Below are 23,573 nucleotides of genomic sequence, written 5' to 3' on the forward strand. Positions count from 1 at the left end.
AGAAAATAGCACTTTTAAAAATAAACTAACTCAAATGGCAAAAAAAGGTTCAAAAAGCCAATGAGGAGAAGAATGCCTTAAAAAGCAGAATTATCCAAATGTAAAAGTAGGTTCAAAAGCTCACTGAAGGAAATAGTTCTTTAAAAATTACAATGGAGCAGATGGAAGCTAAAAATTTTATGAGAAACCAAGAAATTACAAAACAAAACCAAAATAATGAAAAAATAGAAGACAATGTGAAATATCTCATTGGAAAAACAACTAACCTGGAAAATAGATCCAGGGGAGACTATTTTAAAATTATGGGACTACCTGAAAGCCATGATCAAAAAAAAAGAGCCCAGACATCATCTTTCATGAAATTATCAAGGAAAACTGCCCTAATATTCTAGAACCAGAGGGTAAAATAAATATTGAAAGAATCCACAGATCACCTCCTGAAAGAGATCTGAAAAGAAAAACTCCTAGGAATATTGTGGGCAAATTTCAGAGTTTCCAGGTCAAGGGGAAAATATTGCAAGCAGTCAGAAAGAAACAATTTGAGTATTGAGGAAATACAATCAGGATAACAGAAGATCTTGCAGCTTCTACATTAAGGGATCACAGGGCTTGGAATATGATATTCCAGAAGTCAAAGGAACTAGAATTAAAACCAAGAATCACCTACCTAGAAAAACTGAGTATAATACTTCAGGGGAAAAAATGGTCATTCAATAAAATAGAGAACTTAACAAGCATTCTTGATGAAAAGACCAGAGCTGAATAGAAAATTTGACTTTCAAACACAAGAATCAAGAGAAACATGAAAAGGTAAAGAGGAAAGAGAAATCATAAGGGACTTACTAAAGTTGAACTGTTTACATTCCTACATGGAAAGATAATGTCTGTAACTCTTGAAACTTTTCTCAATGTATATACACATATATATACAGAGGGCCCAGGGTGAGTTGAATAGGAAGAGATGATATCTAAAAAATAAAATTAAGGGGTGAGAGAGGAATATATTGGGAGGAGAAAGGGAGAAATAAAATGGGGCAAATTATCTCTCATAAAAGAGGCAAGGAAAAGCTCAATGGAGGGGGAAAGGAGGGGGATGAGAGGGAAAAAGTGAAGCTTACTTTCATCACATTGGTTTAAGGAGGGAATAAGATGCACACTCAATTTGGTATGAAAACCTATCTTACACTATAGGAAAGAAGGGGATAAGTGGGGTGGGGGGATGACAGAAGGGAGGGCAAATGGGAGGAGGGAATAGTTAGAAGTAAACACTTGGGGAAGAACAAAGTCAAAAGAGAGAATAGAATAAATGAGGGGCAGATAAGATGGAAGGAAATATAGTTAGTCTTACAGAACATGACTATTATGGAAATGTTTTACAGAACTTCCATATATAGCATATATTGAATTGTCTCGTTTTTCAATGGGAATGGGTGGGGAGGGAGGAAGGGAGAGAAGTTGGAACTCAAAGTTTTAGAAACGAATGTTGAGAATTGTTTTGCATGCAACTAGGTAATAAGAAATATAGGTAATGAGGTATAGAAATCTATCTTGCCCTACAAGAAAATAGAGGCGATGGGCATAAGGGAAGGGAGGCATAGATAGTGTGATAGAAGGGAAGGCGAATTGGGGGAAGGGGTAATGAGAATGCATGGTGTTTTGGGGTGGGGGAGAGGAAAGATGGGAGAAAATTTGGAACTCAGAATTTTGTGGAAAGGAATATTGAAAACTAAAATTAAATAAATAAACTTTGAAAAAAGATATAGTTTCCTTCCTTTTCTCTTTTAATTAGATCTGGTTTTGCTTTTGCTTTGTCTGAGATCAGGATTGCTACCCCTGTTTGTTTTTACTTCAACTGAAGTATAATAGCTTCTACTCCAGCCACTTAACTTTACTCCATGTGTGTCTCTCTCTTTCAGGTGCATTTCTTATAAACAATATATTCTAGGATTCTGGGTTTTGATCCACTCTGCTATACACTTCCATTTTATGGAAGAGTTCATCCCATTCACATTCACAGTTATAATTATTAACTGTATTAGCTCCATCCTACTTTTCGTCCTGTTTGTCCTCTCTCTCCTTTCACCCTTTCCTTCCTTGACAGTATTTTGCTTATGTCTACCATCTCCCCCAATCTACCCTTTCCTGTAAATCCTCCACCCACACACCTCCATCTACTTAATTGCCTCCTCTCCTACTTTCCTGTAAGATAGACTTCTATATTGACTGATGGTGTATTATTCCCTCTTTGAGCCAGCTCTGATGAGAGTAAGGTTCAAGTGATAACCACCATGCACCCTCTCATTGTTCCCTCCTCTATAATAGGTTTTTCATGCTTCTTCATGTGAAATAATTTACCCCATTCTACCTCTCCCTTCCTTTTGCACCCAGTGTACTCCTCTTTCTCATCCCTTAATTTTTTTTATGTCTTTCCTTTCAATTCACCTTATACACATACCCTCTGTGTGTATATTCCTTCCAGCTGTGCTATTAGTGGCACAATTTTAAGAATTATAAGTATCGTCTTCCCATGTAGGAATGTAAACCGTTCAACTCCATTGAATTTTTTATGCTTTATTTTCCATTTTCACTGCTTTAGGCTTCTCTTGGGTCTTTGGGTCAAATTTTTTGTTCAGTTCTGGTTTTCTCTTTATGAAGTCTTGAAATCCTTCTACTTCTGTGAATAACCATTCTTTTCCTCTTGAGGTATTATGCTTAATTTCAACAGAAAGGTGATTTTTGGTTGTAGTCCTAGTTCCTTTGCCTTAGCTGTAACTTTTAAATAGCCTATAATGGATAACTCAGTGTTGATTATGCCTACAGATTTGGTCAAATGTATCTTTAATTTTTTCTAAATTGAGCACTTCACTGAAGGCCACCACATTTTAATATTGAAGCTTAAAAATGAAGGAGCCAGGGAAGAAACTTCATTTTTGTAAGATCTGACTCTATGATAGGTTTGCCCACTGACAATGATGCTTAATGTCTGCTAATATCACTTAATTTGAAGATTTTAATTCAGCAATAAAATGTATTGGAGATGTTTCTTCTCTTCAGCATCTGACTTATAAGCAATGCCACCAAGTGGAATCTCCTCTTCTCCCCACTGGATTTTAAAATGTGAGATTGGTGATTTGTTCCATTTGGACCAGATCTTTGACCTGCCTGATTGGGTCAGCTGCTTCCAGGCCCACAGCCAGTACCCTGTGTTTCAATGGAAAGCAAATAAAACTCTAGCCAGTTGTATGGAGAGGTGATTTAATAGAAGTAAGCAGTTGGAAGTGACAGCCTTTGCCAATTCTTCAGAAATGCCTTTTTTGTTTTCCCAAGTTAATATGCTTACACATTTCAGGAAGTTAGTGTGGGTGGTAGGAAAATGAACAGAAAAAATGTGGGCATTTTTTAATTGAATGTCACAGGAAAAAGTTTTCTCATGATAGCATCATCATCCGGCCTGAAAAGAGCCTGTTGCCACAGAGAAAAAGAATCAGTCAGCATATTTTGTGAACCCTTTTAGTTTATGTTTACGTTTCATTCTGTGGAAGTCTGAATCCTTGGCCGTATCTCCCTATTCCTTTCCATCTTGGCTTCTTCCTTGCCCATCCTTTTTTCTACTTACTCAATGCACTTAATAGGCAATGCAAAAAATGCAAAAAACTCTTACTCAATGCACTTAATAAAATGTGTCATATCTGCAAAACATTTTCCTCAAAGCACCCCTGTGATGCAATACAAGTAGAAAAGGGAACAATAATTCACTGACCACACAAGGGTACTATATAGAAACTGCTTTGCTTGTCTTAAACTCCATTTTACAGATGAGGAGGGTGAGGCTCTGGAAACTCTAAGTGACATACCCAGTTCCCTAGACACTCTGTGTGTGTGTGTGTGTGTGTGTGTGTGTGTGTGTGTGTGTGTGTGTGTGTGTGTGTGGCAGTATTCAAACCCAGGTCTCTTGATGATGACTAGAGAATGACTTCATGGGACACATTCTGGTCTCATGGATCTCAGTTTCCCAAGTTCACCTCATTTTTACTTATTGAGGCTAATTTTAAAATGACTATTTTACCTAGAAAGGGAACCAAGAGGCTGAGAGATTGGTTTTTTGTATTAATCAATATCCGTAAGTCCTTATTATGTGACAGACACCATACAAGATGTTAGAGATTCAAGGCAAAAATGAAACAATCCTTGCCCTTGAGGGCTTGTATTCTATCAGGGAAAACAAATGACATCCATCATGCTGTCTAATCACTTTGTCATCCAAAGGATTATATATTTTGTAGCATCAACATCTTTGTGAAGTGGCCCTTCCTCATGCAGGTACTGAAGAAATTTTCATTCATTTAATTCCTCGTTTTAGAGCAATGATTTGGGAGAATAATTTGGAACTATGCCCAAAGGACAACTGAACTGTGCATACACTTTGATCCATCTGTATATGGAAAAGGACCTGCATGTACAAAAATATTTGTAGCACTGCTTTTCAGGGTGAGAAAATATTGAAAATTGAGGGAATGCATCCTTTGGGGAATGGTTGAATAAGCTGTGGTATATGAATATAATAGAGTACTATTGTGCAGTGAGAAATTAAGAGCAACCAGATTTCAGAAAAACCTGGAAAGACTCATATAAACTGATGTAAAGTGAAATGAGGAAAACATTGTACACAGTATCAGCAACATTATATGATGATCAAGTATGAATGATTTAGCTCTTCTCAGCAACATAATGATACAAGACAAGTACAAGGGACCCATGATGGAAAGAAAATGCCAACCACATCCAGGTAAAGCGCTGATAGACTCTGAAGGCAGATTGAAACATACTTTGATCTGTTCCTTCTTTAACAACTATGACTAATATGGAAACATATTTTACATAATAGCACATATATAACCTGTATCGAATTGCCTACCATTTTAGGAAGAGGGGAGTAGAGGGAGAAAAATCTGTAACTCAAATTTTTATAAAAATGAATGGTAAAAATTGTCTTAATATATATTTGGGAAAAAAATAAAATACTATTTTTAAAAAATAAAGCAATGATTTGCTTAACCTTTTAAGAAGTTATCATGGATAATACCAAAAGTAGAATAGAAATAGTAGAAACCCATAAGATCACCTGCCTGGTCCTTCTGCCTGCTCACTCCAGACTTTTAGAAGATAGTATAGTAAAATAGGGAAAGTATTGATTCTGAAGTGGGAGGTCTCTAATGCTTATTATATGAACAGCCTTGGGAAAGTCATTTAACCCCTGTGGGCCTCCCTTTCCTCATCTATAAAATAAGGGAATTGAAGTAGATGGCTTCTGAGGTCCCTCTGTCTCTAAATCATACATTTATCTCTAAATCAATAATAGCTAAATATAATAATCTGTATTATCTCTAAATCTATAATATCCAAATCTTCTTGAGTCTGAGGCCAGTTCTCTATCCATTAAATCAAGCTGCTTCTTTGTATATACCAACAGTTTTTAGGTATCTATTGACAAAAGTAAAAACCAAAATTAAAACAAATGGACTTTGCTTTTACCATTATCTGCTATGAAACCAGGCCAATTCACTTAACCTCAGATTTCCTCAAGCAAAGCAGGAGGAGGTCTATGGGAAAGTCTGATATAAAGCACGAATATAGTTTCATAGACTCATGTGTCAAGAATTCATGTAGAAAAAATAAAGCATGAACTGCCTCTAACCCCCTCACCTCTAATGAGTCTTCCCAGAGACTTCCTTATTCCTCTTGCTGCCATCTACCCAGCCTAGGCTTTTTGGACGAGTGACATCCTTCCAGATCTCACTTAAACCTTAATCAAAAATGCGCTTAGGAGCTCCATAGGAGAATCCCTGGTTTCTAAGTATTTCTGTTTAGTTGTTTGAATGGTTATACAAATCTCCGTCCATGATGTAAAGAATTTCCTCTTTTCAGAACTTTCACTAGATTTCTTTGCAGGACCTTTAAAAACCTTTAGCTGAGGGTCACTAGTATAAATACCACAAATAAACTATTACTCTTTTTTACCATAAAAAGTTGGGCTGCTGGGTAGGGTAGAAGATAAGCACTAGGATTGGTGAAAGAGATTTGTACCAGGAAGAAGGTCTGAAAAGGCTAGATAAATTTTAGATTGATAACTTTTCCATTCTCTTTTACTATTACTACAATGGCTGACATTTACATAACAATTTAAGGTTTACAAAGTGTCTTACATATGTTATTTGATTTGATCCTCAAGACAACCCAATAAAGTTGCCTTTCATAATTTGCAAATTATGAAACTGAAGCTGAGAATTTACATGGTTTAAAAATATATGTTGTCCTAAGTAGGATTTTCTGCTCAGGTCTTCCTGACTCCAACTCCAATGCTCTGTCTATGGTGCTACCTAATTGCCTAGCATTGTAATTTAGGGGCATTTGTAGTAGGAAGGAATTGAAGAGACTTGTTATGGAAGCATATTTGGTCTTTGTTTCTACAATCAATGTGTCTATTTTTTGAGCCTTTTGTTGTAGTTGTTCAGTTGTATCTCACTCTTCATGACCCCATTTGGGGTTTTCTTGGCAAAGATACTGGAGTGGTTTGCCATTTCCTTTACAAATGAGGAAACTGAGGCATACAGAGTTAAATGAATTGCCCAGGGTCACACAGCTAGTTCATGCACTAAGGTCCTCCTGACTCCAGGACCAGCATCCTATCCACTGCTCCACCTAGCTGCCCACTGCACCATCTACCTGCCCCTTTTGAGCCTTTGCCAAGTGGGAATTTCACATAAATTAAAACTTAGCCTGTGGGTTCTGACCCGCTATCTACTGGAATTTGCTTTTGCCTATCTCAACAAGCACCTCCAGGGACTAGAAGGTAAAAGCAATGCTCTTTCCTGCTCAGTGGTACTTCTGGAGAGAATACCAAAAAAAGTGCAAAAGTGCCAATTAACCTGCTTTTATTTGTCTTTCAAATGAAAGAGCCTCTCCAGGCAGCTACCTCACACTACTGTCTTCTCAGGAAAAGTAATCAGCTGTGCATCCATGGGGTGTAGAGCTTCCAGGGGGAAAATTAATCTCTGGAGCTGCCTGGAATCTAGAATTTAAGCCAGTGAAGGATGTGAGCATCTTGGCCCGGGCAAACACGTTAGCACATCATACAAGCCAGTGGTAAATAACACCCGATTCCTCTCATTGGAGCTAAACCTGTACCTTGGCTGCCCCAGCTCCTTGGTGCAGGCTTAGTTCGGGAGGAGGAGAGCTGCTTACACAGTGACATTTAGTGAAAAGTGGAATGAGGCTCTGAAAAGCCTGTTAGGCAGTCCCCTGGCTGCCATCCACACCTTTCCCCAGCAGGTCTTCTCTAACTGTGACAACTGACCTTAACTTTATGGGTTAAAATTGTATTTTACTTCTGCCTTTTGCAAGAAATAACAACATCATCATAGGAAGCGTTTATGTAACAATAGCTTCATACACATACATGTATTTATATACAAAAACATATATATTCCATAGTACCAGACAGTGCGCTAAGAGCTTTTAAAGTTATAAAGTTTTTTTTATTCTTTTTTATTTATTGTATAGTGTTTTAGGATTTACAAAGTGCTTTATATGTTAGGTTTATATGTTTTCAGCAACCCCCTGAAGGGGAAGGGGAGCCAGGCAACGTGGTAAGTGCTTTACAAACATTATCTCACCTGATGCTCACAACGTCTCTATGAAGCAGGTGATATTATCCTCCTTTTACAGTTGAGGAAAGTGAAGCAGATGGAAGTTAAGTGGATTGTCCAGGGTCACGTAGATAGTAAGTGTCGGAAGTCAGATTTGAACTCAGGTTTTCCTGAATCCAGGTCCAATACACTGTGCCAACTAGCTATTATTATTCCCATTTTATAGATGGGGAAATTGAGGCTCATAGAAGTTATGATTTGTCCATGGCTACAAAACTAATGAATGTCTAAGACAGGATTTAACCTTTGGTCTTCCTGCCTCCAAGCACTTTATTCCTAAGACAAGATGGAACCTAGTCATGAATGCCATGATTAGGATGGGACAACTGGAGTTTGCCTAAGAGTACTGAATTTAAAGGGAGCTGGCAACACGTGCAGGCCTTCAGAAACATAGAAACAAAAGAGCTTAGAGAAAGAATAATTATTTAAAATAACAAAATACCAGATGTCAGGTTGAGGTGAGCTCTCCCCCAACCTAGCCTATTCCCTAGCCTAGCCTCCCATTCTGGGATCTTTCTCTACCCCCATAAGAGGAAATGTTCACTGGTGCTGCCCACTCATGCCCTTTAAATGAGGGCACACTTTATGCCATATGCCCCATTCCCAGTTGGAGCTATTTTCCCCAGGAACAAAAATCTCTAGGTACAGCTCTGTCAGACCCAGCATCCTGGGGCAATGAGGGGCACTGAGAGATTATCAGTGAACCTTCCAAAAAGGTTTACACCATCCAGGACACGTAATTGCCTATTCTTTCCTTAAATATCCCCAAGAACACAACCTCTACCACATCCTTAAGGGTCTGTTCTAGGATCATATTATACTATAAAGTCTTCTAAACAAAATCTCACATGCTATAACATAGGCTGACATTCTCTCTTTTTCAGTATCTTTGATCTGAGCACTGGCTGCTTAGCATCTGCCTCATAAAAACCCACCATATACTTGAACACCTTCCCCTAAACACCATCTTCCATGGCTTAGAGATGACGCTTGTTCCTCAAAAGTAATGCCAGGTTCCAACAGGTACCACCAATCTGGGAGGCCTTCTAGGATGGATCCAGTCATGAGGACCAGCCTGCTGAGTTCAGAAAGGCTCATTACTAGGTCTGATGTAGGATTTTAAGTTGTGTGGTTTTTTTTCTTTTAGCCCCAGTAACTCTAAAACACCACCCATGAAATCTATGATAGGTGTTAATGGGACATGAATTCCCACCACATCAGAGATTCTCTGAGTACAGCAAGTAAGTTCAAGAAACCTATAATAAACCTCTAGATTAAGCTGCCCATAATCCTTAAACTTTTCTCAATAAAGCCTTATTTTTCCAGCTAGTTGATCACTTGAGGCACCTTAATAAATATTGTTGGCTGACTGACTGACTCTAACCTAACACTTCTAATTTTCTACGAAGCTAAGGAGGTGAAAAGCCTAACCCATGTTAATCCACTGAGTGGCTTCACTCAGTGGGCTTCAAGTCATTGTCCTAGCCTCAGAACCACAGGGCCTGTCCTACAAGGTCAACTTGCATGGGACTACTTAGGCATTGGTCTATAGCACCAAGCACAAGGGGGCTTCATATCCAGGATAGGAGATTGATTACACGTTAACCTTCCCTGATTTAACAGAAGGAGATTTTTATTTCAAAAATACATTTTCAAATGTTATTACTAGCCTTTGTCTGGAAAACTAAAGTTGATTCAGATGTGAGAAAGAAAAGAGTCTTTTGGAATGTCTTCCTATAGAGAGATTTGTTAAGAATGACACCTTTAAATAACAATTATTTTAGAAGGGGGGGAGGGAGTGCCTGTCCTAAGATGACAGCCAACTTCACCAGGTTGTAAAGCACTTTAAAGATCAAACATGGGTTTTTATGTTTGATCTTGTAGGTAATAGGGAGGCCACTGGAGTTTATTAATAGGGAGGCTAATGGGAGCAGATGAGGACTTTAGTGCTTTTCTTCTGAGATTCTCTTCCTGCCAGGGTGTAAGGGGTGTTCAAGGACAACTAGCACCTTGGGTGTGAGGGGTTGCTGAGCTGCTTATCCACCTTTGGTTTCCACCTTCACCAAGTTGTCACCTGTGGCTCCAAGAAGCACTAGCATACACGGATACAAGGTGGCCACATTCAGTAAAACCATCTCAGCAGATGGACTAAACCAGATGGAGGGTAACAAACTCGGCAGTGGGTTGGGAGGGTTGTCTACTTCAAACATGTGAAGACTTCCTCTGATAGAATTGGTGGTTGAGAACAGTTGATTCCAAAGACCATGAAGATGGCTAAAGCAGGTACGGTGGAGCACTTAGGGCTTGTTCAGGCATGGAAGACACCAAGGTTATCCACTACATCAGGGGCCATTGCCAGTCGTGTTGACTTTTGTCCTGCCATTGGACTTTGATGATTCTGAAAAAGAGTGAGGTTGATGACTCTGTGCAACTCTGCCTCATTTAAATCCAATTCATCCATGAGTCAAGACATCTTTCATTCTGTGATGTCAATGGTCCTCTTCCAAAAAAAAGAAAAAAGGCAAACATCTTCCATCTACTCTGTATACATCCTGTATCTACGTAGTTGTTTGCAAGTTGTCTCCTTCATTCGAAGATAAGTTCCCTGGGGGCAGGGATCTCTTACCAGACCACACAACCTCCTAATTTCTGCCTGTTGAAATCCTTCTCTTCCTTTAGGGTCCACCCCCCAAGCTATCTCCCAGATCTAAGTGATCTTACTCTTCATATGACTTACAGCAATTTTTCTGGCTACCCTTCCCCCTCTGCCTTTATTATATTCTGCAAGCATTTGTATAATGCTCATTTGTGCATATATGTGTGTGTGATATGTATATGTGTATATATTATATGTTTGTATACATATATAGGTATGTATGTGTATATATATATATATATATATATATATATATATACACAGAGAAGGTGTATGCCTACATATCCATCTTCCCTATTAGATGTTGAGTGGGATAGACTTAGTGAAGACTCCTCAGATTGTAATTTTTCTCCCAGGGGTGAGGTAAGGCCTAAAGGCTCAAGGTTACAATATTTTTAGAATAGAATAGTTCCATATAAGGATATAAAACTGTGTAGTGTATTAGGGTCTCAATGATTGGACAAAACTTACATAATTCCTCGATGTCTTCATTTCAAAAGGGATTGGTTAGATTTCGTGTCTAGAATGTAAGACCATATTCTCAGCTAATGAGGATAATTGTCAGTGGGGGGAGGAGGGACTTGCGTTAGGGTCTATATAAATCACTGTCCTGTTCTTTGTCTTCGGCTTTCCTACTCCTACAGGTAAGCCCCGCTTCTCGAGAATCGAATAAATCACTTTTCTGTCATCACTTGAGAGGCCTCTGAGTAATTGATTTATGTAGGGACCTGAGCCATCCCACACAGTTTGGGGGCTCGTCCGGGATCTGTGACCTTTCTGAGAGACGGCTGACAGCTCAGTCCAAGGACTTGGGCGCCCGTGGGGAGATTTCCCCATTGTCCTTGAAAAGGGCTGCCGGGCCTCCCTCTCAGCTAGGTAACGACCTGAAGCAGAGGAACTCAGTGAAGACAGAAAAGAATAGAGATAGGGACTCCAAAGACTCCGAAGCTGTGAAGTGTGTGAAAATGCCAACCGGTTGGTGTTGAAGTTTGCAGTCAGGCAACTTGTACGCATATACAACCCAGTGGTAAGCGCGGGGTGGGGCCTGGGGGTCAATTCGTTGAGTCTTAGGTAGACTCGGGGAGAAGGTGACGACTCCCAACCAAATTAGTGGACTGCGGGACCCCAGGGTGAAGGGCCCCCCCAAAAACGTTTACTGGGTGACTGTTGGTGATGGGCGACCCTCACCTGAGAGCTGGCAAGAGAAGCTAGCAAGAGAGCTAGCAGGGGAGCTAGCAGGAGAGCTAGCATAATTCCTGAGAAGCTAGCAGGAGAGCTAGCACAATTCGTTGAGTCTCAGACTCGGAGGTGTTGGCGACAACCCTCGACCAAAGAAGCTAGCAAGAGAGCTAGCAGGAGAGCTAGCAGGGGAGCTAGCAGGAGAGCTAGCATAATTCCTGAGAAGCTAGCAAGAGAGCTAGCAGGAGAAGCTAGCAGGAGAGCCAGCAGGAGAGCTAGCAAGGGAGCTAGCACAATTCGTTGAGTCTCAGACTCGGAGGTGTTGGCAACAACCCTCGACCAAAATGGGACAAAAGCAGTCCAGGAATAGAGCTTCGGAGTGGAGTCAGGAAGAAATACCGGTAAATAGTCCCTTGGGAAACCGATTGCAAAATTGCCATGAATTACCAAAATATAAGGGAAAGGACAAGAAGAAGATGATTAAGTATTGTTGTTTCATATGGGGTGAAAAGACATCGGAGGAGGAGGCACAATCTGGCCCAAATATGGTTCCTCCGAGGACTGGGTTTGCCAAAAATTTAAACCCTATGTACTATTCTATTCTGTTAAATGTTTTGTCTGTATATGTTGTGTTGGTATTACTGTGTGAATGAAAGTCTGTGTGTCTCTGTTTTTATCTGATAAGGTTATAAATTTAGCCAGCCGGCCAGCCAGCAAGAGCAGAAAGGCTGAGCTGAACTGTCCTTGAAATTCCTGTTACTCCCTTTCTTCAACCCCTCCAGACTAGTTTCAGAGGGGCGGAGGGACAAAGAGGGAGAGAAAGGAAAAAAAAAAATTCTTTTTCCCTCAGACCTAAGAGGCATGCTAGCAACCAATTAACCATTTCCTGCCTCACCCAAAAGAAGAAATTTTAGTGTAATGGGAAATAACAGAAAGTTAAGTGAATTCATTCTGGTTGTATTTGGAATTGTGAATAGGTGAAATGTGTCATTCTTAATTTAATGCTTCAGATAGGTTAGAATTTATTAAAGTTTGGTGGAAGTAAGCAGAAGATTAGAAAGTAAAAAAAATCTCAAGTAAGCAACTTAGAGCTGAGAGTTTTGGATTTAGGTTTAATTAGATCAATATATTTGATGCCAGACAATGTATTTAAAGTAAAAAGATAATAAGTTTAGGTTTTTCTTTTTCTTTGCAGAGTGGGAGGGCCAGAAAGGGGTGGCCTTGGGAATCATGGCACAAATAAGAGGAGGGCAGGGACACCCAGCAGCATTTCTGCCAAAAATGTTAGATCCATTAACAAAAGGATAGGTATTTGTTAGATGCAACATTAATCTAATGTAACTGTTACACGATTTTAAATTTTGTAATTTATTACATATAGATTGGGGTTTTAAAAAGATGTGATAGAAATTTGATAATTTGAAACTTACATTTGGTTATAAAAAAAGAGCTGAATAGGTTAATGGTTTCTTTTAAGTTTTAAGTAAACTTAAATAAGTTTAAATTTTTAGGTAATCCATCTAAATATTGTATTAGAAATTGCATTGTTAAGCTAATTAGTGAATTGGTTAAAAAGAGTTGTTATGAATTGTTTTTTTGTAAGAGTTTTCTTGTTGTAGCATTCTTATTAAGAAAATGAGAATGCTTTAAAAATGTACATGTATATATATATATAGGTGTGATTTTCAAGCCTGTTTCATCTGAGCATGTATTATGTTAAAAGTTTATTTCTGTTGTTGAAAAGGAAATTTTAGCTAAAATTGTTTTTGCCATGAATCAAGCATTTACTCTAAAGTTATTTTTTTTGTAAAAGAAAGTTTATGGGCAAATGTGAAAAGGCTGTGGGTTTAGGTCTTGTGATTTCTGTCAATTAGTTTCAAGGGGATTGTGATAAATTGTAAACTGTTCATAAGAGAGGAAATATTTGCTGTATTAAGAAATACTTTGTAAAATCTTTCGTATGGGTTTTTGAAAGGCCTACCTATACAATTTGTATTTGTAAGTTACAAAAGTGGGAAGAATTTAGTTTCTCTAATAGGATATGAAAATGCAATTGATGTCATCTGAAATTTATTGTTTGGGTTCATAGCTAAAACAATTTGTTATCACTTATGAAAGTTATGTTTGCCATTTGTAATTCTAATGCTAAAACCTAAAGCTGGTACACTGTGTGAATATGTGGGGGAAAGAAGCAGTCCTCAGGCTAGTAACAAGTACAGCCCCAGCAGCTGAGAAGATTGTATATAGAACTTGCTTTGGTGAGAATTTGAAAATGTATAAGAAATGATCTTCAGTGATTGGCTCTTTAGGGCAAATTTAAGATCTAAGATGTAAATAAAATCTCTGGGAACATTCTTTCTAAATTTAATGGGAATAAGTAGATATTGTGTCATTGTTACATAGAACAAAATTGGGATTCAAAGTTAGCTGTAATTGTATTTTATTTACAGGGGGATTCAAGGAAAGGAATCCCTTATAAAAAAAAAGGGGGGGGTGGCCCCAGGTGGTCTGGGAGCTCCAGGAATGGTCTTGATGGAAGTGGCCAGTAAACTGGAGATTTGGACTGATAGAATTAAGAGTGGGAAGTAGAATAGACTTGGGCATAGTGATAGAGTGGACCTTAGGAGAGCCGGTTCACGTGGAAAAGAAAAAAAAAAACCAAGGAGTTTTCAAGGTGAGGTTTTCCAAGGCCTTTAGACAAATGGGACTAAAACTTTTTTGGGGTAATGGACAAAGGTCCCAACTTGGAGTGAGATCTTTACAGGTTACAAAATGATGTAAAAGCAATTAGTATTAAAACAATTAACTGAATTAATTACTGAGATTAAATCAGAGACATCCTCAATTTGGGGAAAGAATTTCAGTCTAATTTTCTTAGAGGTAGGTAGCCTCTGGTAATATTTGGCATTGAAAGTTAAATGATTGTTTTGATTTGAATTCATTACATGAACATAAAATTCAAGTTAGTGTTTGAACTTATCACATGTGTAGCTCATTCTTTTAGATTGAGCAGGGTTAGAAAGGGATAAAGTAGTTTGGGAAACAGATATAAATCTACTAGAGCAATGACTTATGATGGTTATTCAATCAGGAACTAGAACATGTATAGAAAGGCATGTAGGCTACTTAGACCTGCTTCAAAGATGTTCCTTGGCCAATGTGAAATTAGTCATGTCTGAAACTGATTATTGGAGCTTGCTATTTTAAGATTTTTGTGGGACTATTAACTGACTGTTCTTCTGAGTCTAACTCCAGGTGTGGATAGCAAGAGAGGTGGTCTGAGCCACTGATCCATGATGCCAATAAGCCTGTGAGATGCTGGTATGAACTGCAAAAAGGTGATCTCATGGGAAGGTCGGGAGAGCGGCTGTTCAGCCTGAGCTGAGGTAGGATTCTCCTGACTCAATTTCCCCACTGACACCTGGCAGACTTGAAGCCTGGCTGAATGCCAGTTGACAACCTACTCCTGCCTGGAACTGACGTGAAGTAAGGGAGATGTTTCCCTGCAATGTCCCTACTCTTAGTGGCAAATTTCTAAAATCAGAAGTTTTGTAAGTAATAATACCAGATCTGTTGAATAATAGATTGTTGGTAGGGGAACATCTGAGGTTAAGTCTAACATTGAGCTAACAGGTTTAGGACTTTAGAACAACAACAATGTTAGGATCCTCTAATTCTTAGTAATGGTGTGGAGATGATTAGGTTAAGGGCTTGTGAGGCTAGCATGCATAGTTATTATTTTGTCCTAGTTGGTTAATGTTAAATGAAAAATGGTTTGTGGACTATATTGTAAATGCTTTAAAAGAAGCATCACATGATCAGAAGTTGGAATTGTTTTATGATGTGATATGCACTGTGTTAAAAATGATTATTTCTTGTATTTATATAAGTACTGGAGCCTGGTATTGACTCTTTAGTGAAATCTCATCTTCCTAATGAGGGAATGAATAATGACTTACTGTGAAATGTAGAAGCTGCATTTTAATGTGAATTTTCTTTTTTTGTTAAATGACAATTTGTCAAAGTTTCAATTTTGATTTTTGTAAGAATGATAGGAGTGGTAATCTAAGATGGTATTAAGTTCAGTTCTGTAGGAGAGTGGACATCTGGATTTCTACAAGAAGATAAAGAAAAGAAGATGCTGAGATGGTGTGCTGACGACTGTTTGAAGGAGCATCCAGATCAGAAAACTGCATAAGATGATATTTCTCCCCAGACTGCTGTATGAGATGGAACCTCTAAATGGACAGTTCATTAATTTAAATCTCTGTATCTGTACTTATGACAAGGGGACTGCCCCCCGTAATTTGCTAATGTGTCAGTCAACTTTGCTTTCTTCCCATATTCATATATATAAGGAAGATAGATGAAGGGAAGGATTCATAAGGGAAAGAATGTGAAGAGGTATTTATTGATTGGATTTAGGTATGGAAAAAGGAAAAATAAGAGGAGGGGAGGAATATGGGTAAGTTGAACCTTGAACTATCTATTCCCCCATACCAATTCAGAAAATGTTTAGCATGATTGGGAAGCCAGTAGACAAAGTTATGGAAGGCTATTGCATTTAAAAATTTAGAGTTGTTTACTGTCATTTATAATTATTGCTATTAGTTATTAAACTCTCAAGCTTCATGCTTGGAGACATACTTTGTCAGTATTAAAAGCTCCATTTGAAGCATGTGTGAGAACACGCAGAATTTGGAAAGGAATAGCCAATGAGGTATATATATATTCATTATAAGTTTTGTTATTTGTTCTTGACAGGATTCTCTGTTCAGCAATTGTACAAACCGTGGGAACAATGCAACCAAAATGTAATACCCTGGGAATGTCCCTTTTAGGCATGATCCTGTTCCCACTGCTGGGACACCAGGCCCCAGTTATCAACCCCCCTCTTGAAAATAGTTTCCTGGCCCTAATTCAGACCATTGTGGACACCTTTGAGGTATCTGACTGTTGGATTTGTGGGGGGACCTCAGCGGTTAAGCCAATGGCCATGGGTAACAGTACCGCTTAGTCCAGTCTGGATCTTAAGTAATAAATCTGTAGTACATGATGGAACAAGATTCTGGACAAGCCAAGAGAAACACCAATGGTCTTTGTCCGAATCAGTTCCAGGTGAACATTGTTTAAACCAAACAGGACCTAAATTGCAGGAGACATGGCTGCGAGAAAGTAATTGTAAATGGACATTCACACAAAGGCCAGAAACCCTGGCTCGTATTGATTGTGCCCAGTATGCAAACAGATGGGATCAGAATGGTATTACCTGTTCAGATGGTAGGGTGATTCCCTGTACCCATTCATTTTTCCCACCCTCTTCATGCGAAGAGAGAACAAAAGGAGAATATCATGAAAGTTGTGGGTATAAGTTTTACAACCCCTCTGATCCCAGAGAACCATGTGAAGGGGGTCACGACCATGACTATTTGTGGAGTTGTATATATATGAAGAGTACAAAGAATAACACAGAATATAAAGAATGGGTATGGAAGTGGGAGAATGGAACACATAGGATGATGTTTGATACTTTCTGGAGTGTAATCAATAGAACTGGGGAGAATTATCAACATTGTATATGGAAGAGGAAACAACAGCTATGGAAGGGTAAGTCAGAGATCATGAAAGGGGGACCACTAGGCCCGGATGATGTGAAGTACTTTCCGGCTGTGGATTAGACAGTAAGACTGTTTCTAGAGGAAAATCCTTGCTTTGAGAGGGCATTATTGGATATGTGGACAGACAGCCTATACTCACCTTCCGCTAAACTGGAGAGGTGTTTGTTACATTGGATTGGTGAGACCTAAATTCTTTTTTTTGCCTGAATCAGGGAAACAGAATCTAGGGGTCCCTCTATATGATGATCTAGCAAAAAGAAAGAGGAACATCGACACCTCCCTCACTCAGACTGGAAATGCAAATGGGTGGGGTGATACTTGGCCTCCTGAGAGGATAATCAGAGAGTATGGGCCTGCAACTTAGGCTCAAGATGGGAGCTGGGGTTATAGAACCCCTATATATATCTATTAAACAGACTAATCAGACTCCAAACAGCAAAGGCTTTGGACTTATTGGCTGATCAAGCCACACAAACTAGGGAAGCAGTACTGCAATGGACTTGCAGAAGAAGGAGGAGTTTGTGGGAAACTCAATTTATCTACATGTTGCTTAAAAATTGATGATAATGGAAGGATAGTGAAAGAGATCACCAAGAATATCAGGAAAGTTGCTCATGTTCTCATACAAACTTGGGGCTCCACTTTCAATACATCCTGGTGGTCCTGGTTTGAGGGGAGCTGGTGGAAGAGATTACTGTGGTTTGGCCTTATAGCAATTAGTGGTATTGTATTACTTCCTATTTGTTTACCTTGTTTGATTTCACTAATTACTAAAATAGTTAGAAATTCTCTACTAAAACTTGCTAGAGTAGAAGAGAGGACCGAAGGAGCCATTCAGTTGATGATACTAAAGAAGGAAGGATGGGCACCTGTGGAGACAAAAGACAGGAATGATCCTGATTGGGATGGGGAGATTAATAGACAGTGTGAGATTATGTTACAGAACTTTGGTTGAAACATCTGTGAGAAGTCTTCAGGCTGATAAAATAAGAGGAGGGATTGAGTGGGATAGACTTAGTGAAGACTCCTCAGATTGTAATTTTTCTCCCAGGGGTGAGGTAAGGCCTAAAGGCTCAAGGTTACAATATTTTTAGAATAGAATAGTTCCATATAAGGATATAAAACTGTGTAGTGTATTAGGGTCTCAATGATTGGACAAAACTTACATAATTCCTCGATGTCTTCATTTCAAAAGGGATTGGTTAGATTTCGTGTCTAGAATGTAAGACCATATTCTCAGCTAATGAGGATAATTGTCAGTGGGGGGAGGAGGGACTTGCGTTAGGGTCTATATAAATCACTGTCCTGTTCTTTGTCTTCGGCTTTCCTACTCCTACAGGTAAGCCCCGCTTCTCGAGAATCGAATAAATCACTTTTCTGTCATCACTTGAGAGGCCTCTGAGTAATTGATTTATGTAGGGACCTGAGCCATCCCACACAATGTTAATCCCAGAAAGGAGGAATTATCTTTTATTTTATTTAGCATTTAGAAGTCACTTGTTGTTCACTTTCATTTTCTAAGAGAATCAGTGACATCATGAACTGAATTTGAGTGAGGCAGAATTGCACAAAGTCATCAGCCTCATTCTCTCTTCTAGAGTCATCAAAGTGTAGTGGCAAGACAAAAGGACTATATCAGTACAATGGGCAATTGCCTGGGATACAATGGATAGTCTTAGTGTCTTTAATATCCAACCAAGCTCTAAGTGCTCAACAGTTCCTGCTTCAGCCACCTTCATGGTCATTGGAACAAATTGTTCTCATCTGCCCATGCTACCAGAGGAAATCAAAAGTATCAAAGGAACTAATGGAAAGAGAGAAAGGAAGGAATGAAAGAAGGAAGGAAGGAAGGAAGGAAGGAAGGAAGGAAGGAAGGAAGGAAGGAAGGAAGGAAGGAAGAGAAAGAAAGGAAGGAAGGAAGAAAGAAAGAAAGAAAGAAAGAAAGAAAGAAAGAAAGAAAGAAAGAAAGAAAGAAAGAAAGAAAGAAAGAAAGAAAGAAAGAAAGAAAGAAAGGAAGAAAGAAAGAAAGAAAATTTAACAATACCAGATCTTAAACTATATCATAAGACAGCAATTATCAAAATGATCTGATACTGGCTAAGAAACAGAAAGGTAGGTCAGTGGAACAGAGTAGATATTCAATATATTGTAGCAAAAGATTATAGTAACCATGTGTTTGACAAATGTAAAAATTTAAGCTTTGGGGATAAGAATTCATTATTTGGTTTAAAAAATGTTGGGAAAGCTAGAAAGCAGTTTGGTAGAAATTGGATATAGAACAATATCTTGCACCACTTAGCAAGATAAGGTAAAAATGGATACATGACCTAGATATAAGGGGAGATATCACAAGAAATCAGAAGGACATGGAACATATCAGAATTATGGATAGAACAATTTATGAATAAACAGATGGAGAACACTGTGAGATATAAGGTGGACTTTAATTTTTCACCATGTTTACAACTCATACTCCATTCCTCAAGTGTCTCTGTGCCTTCATCACTGTGGATATTCCTTCCAACAGTGCAGATCCTGACACATCCATACCTGCCCATATTTTCTGCTTCTTGCCCATGTCCTCTCCTAACCTCCCCATAGGAAGGGACCGCCCAATGTTCCAGAGGCTTTCCTCAATTTACCCTGTTATTTAGAGGGTGTCAGTAGAGTGCCTTGGCTCCTACCACAGGATCAGCATTTGTCTCTATCCTATCTCTATCATACAATTCCTTGATGACATCTGTTACTCCTGTCCTATTCCCAAGTTCCTCTATGCAGTGGGTAGAGCAAACTACGTTGTAGCTCGCTCACCCTGAACACACATTTCTCCATTGTCTTCTGTATAACATTCACATCTAAACCTTCAGAAATAGTTTGCATTCCATTTTGCCATTTATATTGATAGAATTTTTAAGTTCTTTATCTTTTAAGAGCTGCTAAAAATAGCTAAACTGGCTTAAATACCCTCTCTTATTAAATAAAGGCAGGGAGAAAAAGAGAAAAGAAATGAAATCCTGGATAATCCACACACTGCATAATCAGTCCCCAATTAACAGAGAATTCATTTCATCCCCTGAAATATTTGAAGCTGCTTTAGCAAACAATTTTCTAGCCACTTCCTGTGTAACCTGTGGGTATAGCTGTAGATGATTCAGATGCCTGGTTGTGCTCAATCCTTTCTGGTTCCTCCTTTCTGCTGCAAGAGGCAGAGGTGAATCCTTCCCAGTCTCCACCTTGAGGGTGGTTTAGGATGTAATTTTGTTTTTTCTTCTGGTTACCACACCTCCCTACTCCCTTTCTCTATGGAGATTTAATCAGTCATACCTTGTCAGAACACTTAGCTTGCTTTTTTGGTCTTCTTGTTGTTCAATAGTTTCAGTCATGTCCTACTCTTCATGTTCCCATTTGTGGTTTTCTTGGCAAAGACATTGGAGTGGTTTGTCATTTCCTTCTCCAGATCATTTTACAAATGAAGAAACTGAGACAAACAGGATTAAGGGACTTGCCATGGTTCATACAACTAGTACGTGGCTGAGACCAGACTTGAACTCAGGAAGATGAGTCTTCTTGATTCCAGGCCCTGAGTTTGCTCTATCTACTGCAGTTAGAGGCAGTGTAATGGTCTTTCAGGTCTATGCTGTCTCTTTCTCTTCTGTTTTATGGTTATATTGGATAAAAAGTTAGTAGTACAATTGAAATTGCTCAGAGTCCTCAGTTAGGAAAATTGTTACCATTCAGCCAGCAGTTTAGCTCTCCGTCCTAGTTTAAATCTATGTTCATCTCTAAATCAGGATTTAAGAGGCATTTAGATAAAAGAAGTAAGAGTATCTGTTGTTCTCCCTGTGGCCAAGTACAGGGAGGGGAAGTTGGGGGAAGAGTAGACTTGATTCTGGAACTTTCCTCGCCTTTGAAGAGATGGGCACAGCTAGTGACATCAACCCAAGTCTTCTGTTTTGATATCCCTTGAGGTGGGGAGGAAATGACCCTCCCTTCAGTCTTGCCTTTTACTTTCTCCTTTCACCTGTTGTCCCTTTGCTGTCTCAGCTTAAGTATTAGGCAGGGCTGTGAGTTCTCTCTCCCACTGCTACAGCTCAGCCCATGAAGTCCTCACTTGTTCCTTCAAGTCTACACAAAACAAATTGTGTGTGTGTGTGTGTGTGTGTGTGTGTGTGTGTGTCCTTTTAAGGTCTCTTGGCCATGACTCAAATCAGCCTTCTAGCTCTAAGATTGAGATAGTCCCCAATTACTCAGAGGGCTGAGAGGGAAATGCTTTTCCCTCTGAACTACCAGGCCCACAAGGTGAGTGAGGTGTTAAGGCCCTACTATACATATTTAAGAATACATGTTAAACAAGCTACCTCTTGGTAAAAAGCCACAGCTAAATGATTTGGGTTTCTTGGAAAATAGAGACTGTAAATATGTATCTTCTTGAATGTCTTGATGAAATTTAAAGCTATTCTTTCACTAGGAATGAGGTATATCAAAAAGCAATTGTAAAAATACATACTTTTTGAAGCCTTTACTGTCATTTGAGAATTCTGTTGGGAAATGTTCATTTTCAACAAATTAACTTTGGTCAGTAATTGTGTACTATTCTTTAACTATAACCGTTGTGCCAAGGACTAAACCACGCTACCTAAAAATAGATCAAGGATGTGACCTTGTGATACAATGGCAGTCCAGTAGTCGTTCCAGATGAGAAGGGTGTAGGTTCAAAACACTTTGGTATCAACATTTCCATTTGGGAGACAGTGGGAAGAGCCCAGGATCTGTAATTAGATCATCAACATTTAAATCTAAGCCCTGCTATTTACTTCCTCAGGGACCTTAGGAAATTTAGGTAGTCTTTCTGAGCCTGAGTGCTCATCTATAAAACTGAGGAGACTGAACTAATAGATTGTAAACCTGGTGAGGGTAAGAACTGATTCGTTGTTGTAATTTTATCCCCAGCACTTTTCAAGGTGTTTAATACATTTTTAATGATTCAAAATTGAACTGAATTGGTACTAAATGATCTCTAAATTCTACCAATATTTCCTTTGAAATTCCTTTTTGAAATCTTAATTTCCTAAAATACATAGTATCTTAAAATATGGTCACTGTCTCTTTGAAACACATTTCCATTTCTAGTGAAAGCTTCTGGGACAAAATGTTAGTTGGTTCAAGGTAGATTTGATTGTAGAGCCTCTATTCTTAAAAATAGTCTCACTTAGGAGGCCAGAACCTCTTTGCAGAGCTCAGCCTTATCTGCACTCAAAGTCTCAGTTTACTTTTCCTAGCTAGTTGCCTCAGGCACCTGACTAAAGCTCTTTTCCTCACTCCTGTCCCTTCTCCTCCCACTCCCACCTTGAGCAGCCGAGTGAATCCAAGAAATTTTTATCTCACTGAGGCAGGAACTGTGCCCGGAGGTAACCCATAGCTTAGGCTGAGGTGTTCTGCATCTCATCATTTGAGCTCTCCTGTCAGGCTAGACCCTGCTCCAGCAGCTGCTTCCCTCGCACAAGTAGAAACTTGTGCCCATTCTAAGAACAGTCATCACCCCAAAGCCATTTCCTAAGAGCAACACTAATAGTTTAGGCTTGGGGTTTTTTCTCCCTCCAAGCATTCAGGGTCCTGTGGGCAAGGATAATTCAGTCATTCCTTCAGCTTATCTCTCAGAAGACCACACAACTGAGTTGGCCTAAGCAATTTGGTAAACTCTTCCAGAGTTCTGTACCATGAGACAGTAACTCTGTAACAGAGACAGTGTGGGAAAATGTCACGTCTGACTCTTTGTGACCTCTTTTGGGGTTTTCTTGGTAAAGATACTGGAGTGGTTTGCCATTTCCTTCTCCAGTTCATTTTACAGATGAGGAAACTAAAGGAAACAGAATTATGAAACTTGCCCAGGGACACACAGTTAATAAGTGTCTAAGGCCAGATTTGAATTCAGGAAGATGAATCTTCCTGACTCCAGGTCTAGCATTGTGTCCACTACACCATCTTAATGCCTGTTTTATTACATAGATGAATTATTTAAGTAAATTTTCATAGTCTTCTGTAGCACCAGCCAGACTGTGATTGAATCAAAACACTAGGAAATCTATGGAGAATCAGAGAGAAGAATCAGGAAGGCTTTATTAAAGATTGGCAGGGACAGGTTTTTTGGTTGGGTTTTTCTTTTCTTCTATTCATTGGTGCATCTTATACAGTCTTAACATACAGATGGGATGCACTTTGTTGGATGTTAGAGACCCACTTGACACGCAAAAAGATATTAAGGAAAACTTATTAAAATGGAGTGCAGAGGAGGGAGGGCCTTCTACATTCATTCCCTTGAACGAACAAGGCATGGTCTTCTTCAGAAATGAAGGACGAACACACACACACACACACACACACACACACACACACACACAATAAGTTCAGAATAAT

Source organism: Notamacropus eugenii, chromosome 2 (genome assembly GCF_028372415.1).
Source record: "Notamacropus eugenii isolate mMacEug1 chromosome 2, mMacEug1.pri_v2, whole genome shotgun sequence".
Taxonomy (NCBI): domain Eukaryota; kingdom Metazoa; phylum Chordata; class Mammalia; order Diprotodontia; family Macropodidae; genus Notamacropus; species Notamacropus eugenii.